General features: G+C 44.7%; 1 protein-coding gene across 1 annotated transcript in view; it reads left to right on the forward strand.

Moving 5' to 3' along the window:
* The first annotated feature begins 9484 nt into the window (after positions 1–9484).
* Positions 9485–13493, forward strand: part of NEK7 (NIMA related kinase 7) — a 74594-nt gene continuing 70585 nt past the window's right edge. Inside the window, exon 1 of the mRNA XM_042464118.1 lies at positions 9485–9621. The gene's annotated coding sequence lies outside the window, so the exon portion shown is untranslated. The remainder of the gene's footprint in view (positions 9622–13493) is intronic.

A 13493-nucleotide genomic window follows, 5' to 3' on the forward strand; every position in this document is an offset into this window, starting at 1 on the left:
GATTCCTCTGATAGTGTGGTCCACCAAGGATGGTGCACATCTGAAAGAAATGGAAGCTACTTTTTTCATTTACAAAAAAAGGTCGCTAATAGTTTTCTGCCATTTTTGGCTGTGCACATTTTAAAGGGCAGAATTGTGTCAATTTTTAAAGTTCTTTTCAAGCCCTGGTGGCTTATCAAAAACAGAATCTAAAAAATCTAAAGAAGCTGGTAATGTGCAAATGTATTTAAATTTAATCAGTGAGCCTGTTAAAAGTCACATGATGAATGAATAGCCAGTCATAGAGATGCTACTTATTCCACATTTATTCATTATATTTTGCCTCACAGCTATAGATATTCTTTCCAATCTACTGCCATGTTCTCTGAAGTGCTCAGCAAATTTTATGGTACCAATAATGCTATGCATAGCAATGTTTTAAATTCCTACAGCAGATCAGGCAAAATATACAGTATTAACTAGTATTAAGAGTTTAACAGATCTGAAATAAATACTCCATCTCCTTCCATGCAAAATGTGTTCACAATATTTTTCTGACTAAACATCTTTTTCAGCCAATACACTAGCCTGGCCCTTAGCAAGTGGCCAAGGTCAAACCAATTTATTGTTATGGAATAGACGGAGAAACAAGATTGCCTGCCAAACAGAAACAGTCTGTTCAACCTTTGGAACTAGATACTGTATACTTCTCAACAGGGGGAAATGATGTGGGTGAATTGCTTCTTGCTGAAAAGATATTTTGGGGAAATTGGTGAGATCTACATAGCATTAGCTAGTCTCTCTCTCTCTCTTTCTCTCTGTGTGCATGAGAATGAGATAGAACTTTCATAAATCTTTGTACAATGCTAGAATCTGATAAACTCCAACAAATTTACAAGAATTGCATTTATAGCTGTCACCTTGATTCACTCTGAGGCCTTTGTAATAATAATAATAATAATAATAATAATAATAATAATAATAATAATAATAATAATAAGTGGTTTTATTTATAAACTGCTATTCCGTATTGATTATAGCGGTATACAGGTAAAAATTTGTCATGTTCTCAGGGGTGCATTCAACTGTTGAAGAAAAAGCGGTTGTGGTTGTTGTTGTTAACTGCCTTGCAGTTGACTTCAACGCACAGATTTTCAGACCAGTGCTTACCATGGAGTAAGTGCTGGTAAAACTCCATTAAAACATTTAGGAAGTGCTTTTGTCTGAAAGCCTGATGCGCTACCTAAACATCAGGGAATTGTCGGCTCCCCTCCAGCGTCCCTGAATCATCCAGGGAGCAGCAATTTCCTATGAACAGAAACTTTGCATTCATAGGAAATTGCTGCTCCCCAAATGATTCAGGGATGCTGGAGGGGAGCTGACAATTCCCTGACATTTAGGAAGTGTGTCAGCTTTCGCACACATGCACTTCCTAAATGTTTTAGTGCCATTTTACCAGCGCCTACCCTATGGTAAACTCTGGTCTGAAGATCTTCATAGTGAACCTGTGAATCAGACATCTCCAAGACCTCCTATCCTCAACCTCTCTGCTCAGGTCTTGCAGGTTTAGGTCAATGACCTGCTTGATTGAGTCTGTCTAACCATCTGGCATGTGGTCTTCCTCTCTTTCTACTGCTTTCTGTCTTTGCCAGTATTAATGGGGTTGCCTGGCTGGGCTGTCCTGGTTGCTGGAGGGGGGGGGGTAGTGGCAGCTCTGCGCTGCCTTTTCAGTGTGGCCTGGGCCCTGGCACTCTCCTGGCAGGCGCAGGGGACATTAGGAGGCCCCTGATTGGCTGCCAGTGCCTCAGGGAAGCGGGACTTTTGGCTCTGTCTGGCACTACATCTCCCAGCATGCTGTGGGAGCTGGAAGTGCCTCCCCATTGGTTGGCTGCCACCGAGGGGACATTCTTGGTTGGCTGCCACTGAGGGGACGTTCTTGGTTGGCTGAGAGGCCACAAGGGGTGAGATTTCTGGCCTTCCCCGTAACGTTCCAATTGGCTGACAGGCCGATTTAGGGCCACATGGTGGAGGTGATAGTTGCCACTGCAGGTTGGTTCTCAAGCTGGCAATGTGCAGACCAGGCTTGAAGAAGCAGCCAGCAGCAGGGAGGCAGCCGGGCCCAGCAGTGACCAGACCTGATGAGGAGAGCCATGGGAAGCAGCTGCCTTTCTTGCCAGTTTGGGGGCCAAGACCCAGCCCAGGTTACCCCACTGGCTTCCGCCCAAAGGCTACCAGCTATGCTCACTACAAAAGCAAGACAGGCAGCAGGGCCTTCACGACCGAACACCAGGGGCTAGGGCAGGCAACCTAGGAAGTTGTGGGCTGGCCTGGACCCCAGGGGAAGGCATAAGCAGCCCACTGCAAACCCCCTGGCTGCTCTGGCCACACCTCCTGCCCGAGCTTTAAGGACATTGGCCATGTGCTTGGAAAGGTGCCAACCTCACTCAGGATATGCCAATTGGTCAGAGGGTGCTGGCAGACTTCACCCACACCCTCTCTGCCCTGGTTGAGCGGGTGGAATGGATTGGTGCCCTACCTGCTCCTGGGGTGAGCACAACATCAGCTCCTGGGGGTGCTGGCCAGGTGGCAAATCGTGAGGCCCAGGGGGATGTTGTCAGGCAGTGGTTGGGCAGTGAAACAGAGGAGACCTGGTACAGTGCCTTCTGACAGCAGTACCACCAGCTGCTTTTCCAGCAGCAGCAGCAGCAGTAGCTCTTCCATCAACAGTTCAGAGAGCAGTTCTTCATCTGGGGCCTCCTCAGCTAATAACAGGAGGAAGAAGCAGAAGCAGAAGTGCGTTGGCAAAAGGAAGAACAAAAAAGATTGGGACAAGAATGGTCAGGGCAGAAGGGAAGGGGAGGATGATGAGGGATGACTATTGGTTGGGGGCTGCTTTGATACCTGGCTTTCCAACTTGGGCAATCAGGAGCAGGACAAGGCAGCTGGGACTGGGAGGTGCCTCAGCCTTCTCCACCTTCACAGATGGTGAGGACTCTCCTGACATATCCTGAGCGAGGTTGGCACCTTTCCAACCATATGGTCAATGTCCTTAAAGCTTGGGCCATAGCTGGGGAGGCAGCGGCCATTGCATATGACACTGCTTTTCATAAGCAGGCATCTCAGCAGGGCTGGTTCTAGGTATTTTGCCATCCTAGGTGAAAAATATTTTGGCGCCCTCTGAGAGCAAGAAGCAGGAGACACAGAGCAGAGTGAAAGGTGCTTGGCGTGTGCACGCACAGCCAGGCACCCTTCCCTCCCTTGCTGGGTCTCCTGCTTCTTGCTCTCTGCGGAGAGCAAAAGGCAGGAGACCCAGGGGAGGGCGCAGGGCACTCTTCCCTCCCTTGCTGAGTCTCTTGCTTCTTGCTCTCCGCGAAGAGCAAAAGGCAGGAGACCCAGGGGAAGGCGCAGGGCACACTTCCCTCCCTTGCTGGGTCTCCTGCTTCTTGCTCTCCATGGAGAGCAAAAGGCAGGAGACCCAGGGGAAGGCGCAGGGCACCCTTCCCTCCCATGCTGGGTCTCCTGCTTCTTGTTCTCCATGGAGAGCAAAAGGCAGGAGACCCAGGGGAGGGCGAGTGGCGCCTTTTGGCCGCCACTCGCCCTCCTGCTGGCTCTGCCACCTTTTGCTTTTTGCAGAGCAAAAGGGGGCAGGGCCAGGGGAGGGCGGAGGGCGTCTGGCTGGGGCACTCACACGCAGCCCAGCCAATCCTGGGGCGCTACTTGCCCTCCTGCTTGCCCTGCCCCTTTTGCTCTTTGCAAAGAGCAAAAGTGGGCAGGGCCAGAGGGAACACAAGTGGCGCCCTGGGATCGGCGCAGGCTCTCTCCGTGCCGTGCCAGTGCCGTCCCCAAACTTTTGGCACCCTAAGCAGCTGCTTAGGTCACCTATATGGACGGACCGGCCCTGCATCTCAGAGCAGCAAGGCCCAGTGGGACCTCATTAATGACAATCTCTGGCTGATTGAGATGGGCCTTCATATCAAAGGATCCCTCAAGGTCCCCCAAAAAGGACTGCCGCAGGCTCTTATGCTGGGAGTTCAAACTGTAGAAATACGTCTGGGCCCATTGCAAGTTTGAGCACTGCTGTCAATTGTGATGGGGCCCTCATGCTTTCAACTGGCTGGTGCCCAGCAGCCCTTTTGCCCTGGATGACCCAGCCTAGCAATAAGGAGGAGGGAGCACCAGGCTTTGGAACTGGAGGGTTGGCAGATCCAAAGTGAGTCCGCTGTGGCTGCCAAACCCAGTTTCTGCCTCTCCTTTATGCTGCTGTACCCTTCCGCCATGCTGCCATTCCTGTATTTGCTGAGATTTAGTACTAGACATTATAACCATTATCTGGTCTATTGAAACACCAAAATTTATTTTGTAATCTGTTCTTTTAACACTGTTCTGTTTCCCAGAGACCTGGACTCTCCCTTGTGCAAGCTGCAAGGATTTAGCTCTCCTGTCACCCATTACTCCTCTTCCCAGCCATTACTGTTTGTAAGTTTTTTAGGGAGAGTGATGCTTTTGTATAAACATATTCATCATCAATGTGAAGCATTCCTGGGTTCATAAAGTGAGACTAAGATCCATAGGCTTGATTATCATCTGTATACAGCCTAGAGACATCTCAGGGTTGTCAGTAATGCACAAGGGTTTGTCAAAAAAATTGACAAAGTGAAAAGAGTTATTGGATACCTGAGTTAGTGGTTACCATAAATAAATGCACAACAGCGGGAATAAAATGTGTGCTGTAATTAGCCAGTGGAAAGCTGTAAAAGTAAAGCATCCTCCTGCTAACACCTTCTGAAATTATGAAGGAATTATCAACATGCATCCCTTATTTGCTGTATTTGTTTTGTTAAAATTTAACAGACTGCAGTATTACAAGGACATAGCTCCCTTTTACAGGTGTTACATTAATTTCCAAACTAATGTGGAAATACATGGGAGTTAATAAGTGCAGTTGAGTTCAAATATTAGTCTTGCTCCTTAGTAGAAAAATAGAAATCAAACCAACTGTCAGGAATACAGCAAAGCAGCAAGTTCCCTTTTGGGGGAGCAAGGGGTAGACCCATAGACCTGTGCAAGATGATTTTTATAGCATGTCTACCAAAAATATAAGAAATTCTGAACTGCACTCATAATACTAAGGAGGACGGAGGAGCTGATATTCTATTGAAGCACTGTGTTAGCATAAAAAGAGTTGTTTGGGTGCTCGTATTTTCTCAGAGGTTGCATCAATGCAGCCCCTGGTGCATTCACTTTTTCTGCAAGCAACCAACAATTGCTTCCATCATTTCTCACTTAGGACTTTATCACTTGGGGAAAATCAGGGCTTTAACCAGCTATTAACCCCTGAAAATCGCATAATCACAATTAAGATTTTCACATAACGTCGACATTAAAGTGCCATTATCCTGGGAATAAACTGTCAATAAACAGCAACAAATCATTCACAGGGAAATCCTGTGAATGATTTGTTGCTGTTTATTGCCTGGTTATTCCTTTGTTGTTCCTGGGATAATGGCTCTTTAAGCATGGTGTGCGTGAAAATCTTTAATTGTGATTGCATTATTTTCTTGGGTTAATTGCTGATTAAACCTTCGATTTTTCCCATGTGATAAAGTCCTTAGTGGTTGAGGACAGAACTATTCAGTCACTGCAAAATGGCTCAAGGCCTTGGTGTCCACTGCTCAATTGAGTACAGTGAGCTCTCCCCCTCCCTATTTTCCACCAACCCCTGAAAGCTGTATCTTGGCTAGGTAGGGGCAACAGCAGTCCTGAACAAGTGTCCATACCTGGGCGGATGTAGCCAACAAACGTCCTCAACTTCCACCTCCCCATTGTCTTTATTGAGTCCACTAGCAAGTTGCATCCCACCACATTTATGGCAGCCCCAATGCAGAGAGTGACCTCCAAAATCTTGTCCTTTTCCAGCCTTCTAAGACCCTCTTGACTAGAAAGGAAGAACATGAGTCCTGGAACCTCCCAGCTTTTGAGAAGAAGGAAATTCCGGCCAGATGGACCGACATGGTCCTCAGTGCAATCCCCGAGTCCCTTGAACAGACTAGGAATTGTAAAACTGTATGGGATCAAATGGGCCAGAGGACCCTGACAGCCTTAATGGAAAAAGCCAAAGAAAACCGAGAGTGGCTCCAGCCCAGGAAGTGGAAATGGGCATGCCAGGATTCCTCCCCCAGCAGCTCCAGCCGCAGAAGCCCTTCCAGGAGCATTGTCAGTTCCACTACCAGCAACTCCACCAGTAGTTCCAGATCCAGCTTGTCACTCAACACCTCTATTACTAATAAGCGCAAGGTGCACAAAGCAAAGTACCAAGATTCTCTGAAGATGCCAGCCACAGATGATGGCAAAACGACACAAACTCTTCTAGAACATGTCCACATAGCCTGAAAAACCCACAAAAAACTATGGATGCCAGCCATGAAAGCCTTCAACTTCATTTTGCAAAAAGGAGCTTCTTTGTTTGAGGATTTGTTAACTGAAGTACTGTATGCTTGTAATCTCCAAAGAACTACTTCCCCAGCCCGAAAGAATGTTGACTAGAACAGCACTTATTCAATTAGTGTTGGCAAGGCCAGATATTTAACACATTTACTTTCCCCGACAAATCTTACTACCATTAGTAGGTACACTAGGCTATCTAAATCCAATTGCTGTTGTTGTGGCCTACCTTCAAGTCATTTCCAAGATATGGCAATCCTAACGAGCCTATCAAGAGGCTTTCTTGGCAAGTTTCTTCAGAGCAGGTTTGGCATTGCAATCTTCTGAGGCAAGACAGTGTGACTTGGCCAAGATCAGCCAGTGGGTTTTCTCCAGAGTCAACTCTCCAACGCTCAAAGAGCATGCTGGCTCTCTCCAATTGCCATTTCTTATTAAAGGAAGCCCAATAATTGATTTGCTGAATGGAAGGAAGGTCAACATTTATGATGTAAATTGCCTTGCTTCAGTGGGTCTGTTCTAGCTGAAACTAGCAAATGTATTTGAGCTGGAGTGTTTATTCTGATTACAGGTAACTGAAATCCATCTCAATACATTGAGCAATAGGGTTAAGAGTTTTGTGAGTCTATGGTTGGGGTGGCACAACAGCTATTTTTATGAACATGCTCAGTTACCAAAGATATACAGTCAGCCCTCTGTTTTCATGGGAAATCCGTTCTGGACTCCCCCCACCCCCCCCCCCCCCCAGAATTTCGCACATATTCAAGCCCCATAGGCTTGAATGGGTGCGCATACCCCATTTTAATCCCATTTACTCCTCGCGAATAAGTGAGGGTCGCATAAACAGAGTCTGCGCAAACGGAGGGGCAATTGTATTTTCCTATTGCTTTTGATCTTACCACACACATTTCAGCACAATAGAAAGAAATAGATGAGTAATACATTGAAAATCTCCCATCATATTCCAGAGATCAATGACATACAAGATCAGAGAAGCAATAGGCTATCTGGAGTAAGTGTACAATATTTAATTACAGAAAACATGCAGCGGTAGCTGTGTTCGCCATTTAACAAATACAAACAAAAATCCATCAGTGATACCTTTATTGATCAACCGAAATGCACAATATTTTGCGAAATGCACAAAATGTTGCAAGCTTTTGAAGTTCCAAGAGTTTCAGGCAAGATGTTACATACTAAACAGGAGGGGAAAAAACACAATTGGAGATGCTAGATGCCTGCATGTTGTTTCAGTCCTTACTAAAGATGTTATGATGAGGAGGGTATCATTTGCAGGCAGGTTCCTCCTTTTTCTGGCCAAGCGGCAATAGAGAGATTTTCAAAGTCAAGGAAATTTAAAGTAACTGCAACAAGGGAACCATGAAGAATAGTCTGTGGACTAGGACTTCAACCAGGGTTTTTACAGACAATATACTCTAAAAGCACAACCAAAACATAAACCCGATAGTCTATAAGCACAGTAAAAACAGGTAGCTAAATAAGCTGTCAAATAGTTAGATTGCAGTCAAAGCAATAAAAAGGAGTCACTTATGAGCTAGGGAAACCCTGTGTAAACAAGAAAGTTTGCAGAAGGTGTTTCACACTCGCCATAGTTTCTGCCACTCAAACTGTATTGTGTGAGCTTTTCTAAGAGAAAAGCACCAGTACCAGCACCAGTACCGAGAATGTGACCGGATGACATTTTGTTGGTTGCATAACAATTAACCAGGCCTCCTGTCAAGACCTCAAGGGTCCAGTGGGCAAAATGATGGAAAGAAAATAAAATATTAAAACACAATTATGTTTAGTAAAGTGTGACACATTCTTAACAGACATCTCTCAATATAATCTTCTAACTTAGGTTAAATATGTTTTTCCTACAAGTGATTACAGATGCACAGAATTGCGGCACTTTATAGGTTATGTGAGAGTTCCAGTCTGATAAGATATTTTAAATAAAAAGCTTTTGTGTGTGTGTGTGTGTGTTTTTGGTAGAGACACACAATTTTTGTTGGGCATTTGTCCTGCATCATTCCCATAATTTCATGAGGATTCAGATCCTTCACACTTTCATATATTTTTCCACACCTCCTCCTGCTTTTTTTATTGTAGAAAATCAATTAAGATGTGCATGTAACGTGTGGAGAGCGGAATAGTTGTACAACATTGTCTATTTATGGGTAAGGCTACAAGCCACCTAACCCAACACGTAACCCACTATGCCAGGCTGGTATACCTACAAAATGTAGCCTACCAAAGAAAAATGTAGAACGTGCCCAAATAAAAGCTAAAAACACTAAGATCACTGCAAATCCATGCTTCTTGGCCATGCTCCAAATGGAGGACCTTTTGGAATTCCTCCTGGACAGAAAGTTGAACATGATAAAAACAAAAGCTAAAAGCAATATAAATATAAATTCATACTTCTTGGTCTTGCTCAAAATGGAAGGCATGAAAGGAAATACAGAACATGATTAAAAAAAAGCTAAAAGCAGTATAAATACAAATTCATGCTTCTTGGTCTTGCTGAAAATGGAAGACATAATGAAAACAAAACATAAAAGCAATATAAATACAAATTCATACTTCTTGGACCTGCTCAAAAAGCAAAGCATGCAAGGAAAAATGTAGAACATGATAAAAGCAAAAGCTAAAAGCAATATAAATATAAATGTATGCTTTTTGGTCCTGCTCCAACTGGAAGGCATGATAAAAACAAGAGCTAAGAGCAATGTAAATATAAATGTATGCTTCTTGGTCCTGCTCAAAGTGGAGGCCAGCCCTGGAAAAACACAGGACATGTCCCAAAGCAAAAGCTCAAAAAGACCCTGCATAGGCATGCTGCTGGGTCAGGCTCAAAATGGAGGGCCCTTTTTGGAGCCCTGGCTGGGCAGAAGGCTGCCATGGAGGGTGCCTGGGTGCCTCTGTTTGTGGGCAGACAGAGGCTGAAGCACTTCTTCTTCTCCTGCCTCTCTCTGAGCCTGCTCTCTAGTCTTTCTGTGTGTTTGCAGGAAGTGCCTGGACTTCCTCCTTTCCTGCCTTGCAAGCGGCTCCTGGGAGTGAGGCCAAAGTGGGAGGAGAAGGAGAGAGGAGGAGGCAAGCAAGAGAGGAAGAAGGGGCAGGAAGGCAGGGCTTTGGCAGGCACTGCTGCCTCCTGGGCCAGGATCTGGGCGAGGAAGCAGACTCCTGTGGGCCTCCTCTTGAGTAAGTAAGCCTTCTAGCAACCATGCAAGGCAAGCCCCCCCCCAAACTTTCCAGAGAAGGGCTTCCCAGCTGGAGCCTGGCCCAGCATCCACATTCCCCACTTTCTTTCTTTCGTGGTTCTCAACCTTTTTTGGGCTCTCCTAATGTTTTGGACTTCACACTCAGTCCCAGCCTGCTTGGGGATTCTGGGAGCTGAAGTCTAAAAATGCCTGGAGGACCCAAGCTTGGGAAGCACTGCTTTAGGGGATGCTGGGTTTCAGGGTTCCTCTCCATCCTCCTCTCACTGTTGTTGTGTGTGCCTTCAAGTCATTACTGATGGGAACCTATCCAGGGGTTTCCTTGGCATGTTCCTTCTTTGCCATGGGGCTGAGAGAGTGTGACCCTCCCAAGGTCACTCCCAGTGGATTTCTTTCTTTCTTTCTTTCTTTCTTTCTTTCTTTCTTTCTTTCTTTCTGTTTTTAATGCTCTTAACAACAGACTTAACAATTCCCTTTTTTTTTGTAGAGAACCTTTTGGCCCTTCCAGATGTTGTTTGTTGCAGTTCCCATCAGCCCCAGTTGGTGATGAAGGATGCTGGGAGGTGCAGCCCAACAATATCTGGAAATCTGGCCTCTTTCTGGAGACCCTAAGGTGAAACTTTCATATGTATTGCAAGATTCATTCAGAGCGGGTTTGTCATGACCATCCTCTGAGGCTGAGAGAGTGTGACTTGCCCAAGATCACCAAGTGAGGTTTTTTTAATGCTCTTAACAACAGACTTAACAATTCCCTATTTGTAGAGAACAAGGTGATAATCCGTGGCCTTCTAGATGTTGTTTCTTGCAGTTCCCATCAGCCCCAGTTGGTGATGAAAGATGCTGAGAGGTGCAGTCCAAAAATATCTGGAACTCTGGCCTCTTAAATACTTAAACCACCACACTGCGCGGTATAGTTTTAGCAATAAATGACAACCATATACCATATACATACATATTTGTTGTTGTTGTGTGCCTTCAAGTTATTTCTGACTTCCAGAGGTGAAACTATCATGCTTTTTCATTTTTGGCAAGATTTATTCAGAGGAAGTTTGCCATTGCCGCCTTCTGAGGCCGAGAGAGTGTGACTTGCCCAAGGTCTCCCCTGGTGGGTTTTTTTATGCTCGAACCCTGGTCTCCAGAGTCATAGTCCAACACTTAAACCACTACACCACATTGCCTTGATGGCTGATAGGTTTTAGAAATAAATAACAACGGCAGCATTATGTATGTATATGCCATATATATACATATTTGTTGTTGTTGTTGTGTGCCTTCAAGTTGTTACTGACTTCTGGAGACCCTAAGGTGAAACTATCGTATATATATATATATATATATATATATATAGCAAGATTTGTTCAGAGGGGGTTTGTCATGGCCATCTTCTGAGGCTGAGAGAGTGTGACCCGCCCACCAGTGAGGTTTTTTTTATGCTTTTAACAACAGATTTAACAGCTCCCTTTTGCAGAGAATGAGGTGGTAATCTGTGGCCTTCCAGATGTTGTCTGTTGCAATTCCCATCAGCCTCAGTTGGCGAAGGATGCTGGGTGGTGCAGTCCAAAAATATCTGGGACCCTGGTCTCCTGAGTCGCAGTCCGACACTCAAACCACTACACTGCACTGGTTGCAACAAATGATGACAACAACATTGTGTAGGTATATTGGTTGTTGTTGTATTGTGTTCAAGTCATTTCTGACTTCTAGAGGTGAAACTGTCATGGTGTGTTGGGTTTTATTGGCAAGATTTGTTCTGAGGGGGGTTTCCCATGGCCATCCTCTGAGGTTAAGAGTGTGTGACTCCCCCAAGGTTACCCAGTGGGTTTGCATGGGAATTGAATCCTGGTGTCTAGTCCAACACTTAAATCCCTGTGATGCACTGGCTTCCTAAATTATTATTTAACTAATATTCTCCCTTTCCAAAAGTTTTGCCATTCCTAAGTGGAGACCTAAATTTCCCTAGGAAGGGAACAAACTCCCTTGGAAGTTGTGCTTTGCCGGACTTTGGAGAATTGGTTGTGCCTTGGAGTGGAAAGCAGTGTTGGGAGAGCTTAGGGATGGATTGCCAACATTGACCTCATCGCTGCTGGCTGCCAGCCCTTTGCACAACAGCCTCCTCTTTACTTCTGCTTTATATTTTATATTTTACTGCTTTAGCAAAGTCTGCTCAGTTGCCTTTGCTTCTTAGGAGTTAATGGCTTTGTGCATCTGCACTGCAGAATTACGTAATGCAGCTTGACGCCGCTTTAGCTGCCATGACTCAGTGCTATGGGATTCTGGACCCTGTGGTTTTGTGAGATGTTTGGCCTTTCTCTGTCAGAGAGCTCTGGTGCCACACAGACTACAAATCCCAGGATTCCACAGCAGTGAGCTGTGGCAGTGAAAGTGGTGTCAAACTGCATTCATTCTGAAGTATGACACCAGGCTGTATAAGGTACCAAAGGATGTAAGTAAGTGGTAAACTGAGAAATTACAGTGAGAGATTTCTATAGAAGTGGGCAGGTTGCTACAAGTAAGCCTGTTTTTGGTATTTATTTATTATGGATATTAAATAAATTATTTTGTTGGATTCAAAGTGGCTAACAATAATTTGAAATGGATAAGACTAAAACACTAACTACAAAAGTTAAAACAATAATTCAATAATACTAATATTAAAACAAGTTAAAAACAGCATTCTCCCAAACTACTTTGTGACAGACTGAACAATTTCCTTTTTATAGAGAACTGAGGTGTAATTTGTGGCCTTCCAGTTGTTTGTTGCAATTCCCATCAGCCCTAATTTAGTGATGGATGCTGGGAGATGCAATCCAGCAATATGTGAAAGGCTGCAAGCTTGGACCTGGAACAAATACAGTAATGCAGTCTAGCAGAATTAGATCCACTGGTGTTGTAAAGTGCCAGAAAAAGAGTGTTGTAATTATAGAGAACTGTACTTGGATATTCAAAGCAAGAGCGCAAGAGAGGGCATGCATCTTGCAGATGTTCTGATCTCTGGGAACTCTCCATTTTGCTCTCCCCTCCTCCAGGTTGTCATGTGACTACCATAAAACACTTTTAGGCTGCATCTGCACTGCAGAAACAATCCAGTTTAACATCATTTTAACTTTCATAGCACAATGCTATGGTATTCTGGGAATTGTAGTTTGTTGCAGCACCAGAGAAGGCTAAATGTCTCACAAAACTAAATTCCTATAATTCCATAGCACTGAACCATGGCAGTTAAAGTGGTGTCAAGCTGGATTGTTTCTGCAGTGCAGGTGCATCCTTAGACTGCTGGTTTTGGTCTAAGTGTGTGTGAGTTGGTGGGTTCTCTTAGTTCATTTAGTCCATTTGTTCCTAGTCATACAGCATGACTGTATGCAACAGGATTAGCAAAGTGTGACCCTTCAGATGTTGTCGAACTGCAGCTCCCAGTGTTCCTCATCATTTACAGGAGATGCAGTATAACACCATCTAGAAGGCTTCATTTTGCCCATCTGTAGTATATAATTTGAGAGCCAGTATCGTGTAACTGGACTGGACTAGGACTCAGGAGACCAGGGTTCAACTCCCCATTCATCATGGAAATCCACTGGGTGATCTTGGGCAAGTCTCAGTCTTTCTGCCTCAAAGGAAAACAAAGGCAAATCCCCTTTGAACACAGCTTTCCAAGAAACCCCTTGGGGTTGCTATAAATTGGAAACAGCCTGAAGACACACAACAACAACAGCAACAAGTATATGACTAGAACTGGTTTGCTTCTAGGCTATCTGAAAGACCATATTCTCACCAAATCATCATCATCATCATCATCATCATCATCATCATCATCATCATCATCATTTATATCGTACTTTCTAATAATCTTTATTTATA

The sequence above is a fragment of the Sceloporus undulatus genome, chromosome 4 (genome assembly GCF_019175285.1).
Source record: "Sceloporus undulatus isolate JIND9_A2432 ecotype Alabama chromosome 4, SceUnd_v1.1, whole genome shotgun sequence".
Classification (NCBI taxonomy): domain Eukaryota; kingdom Metazoa; phylum Chordata; class Lepidosauria; order Squamata; family Phrynosomatidae; genus Sceloporus; species Sceloporus undulatus.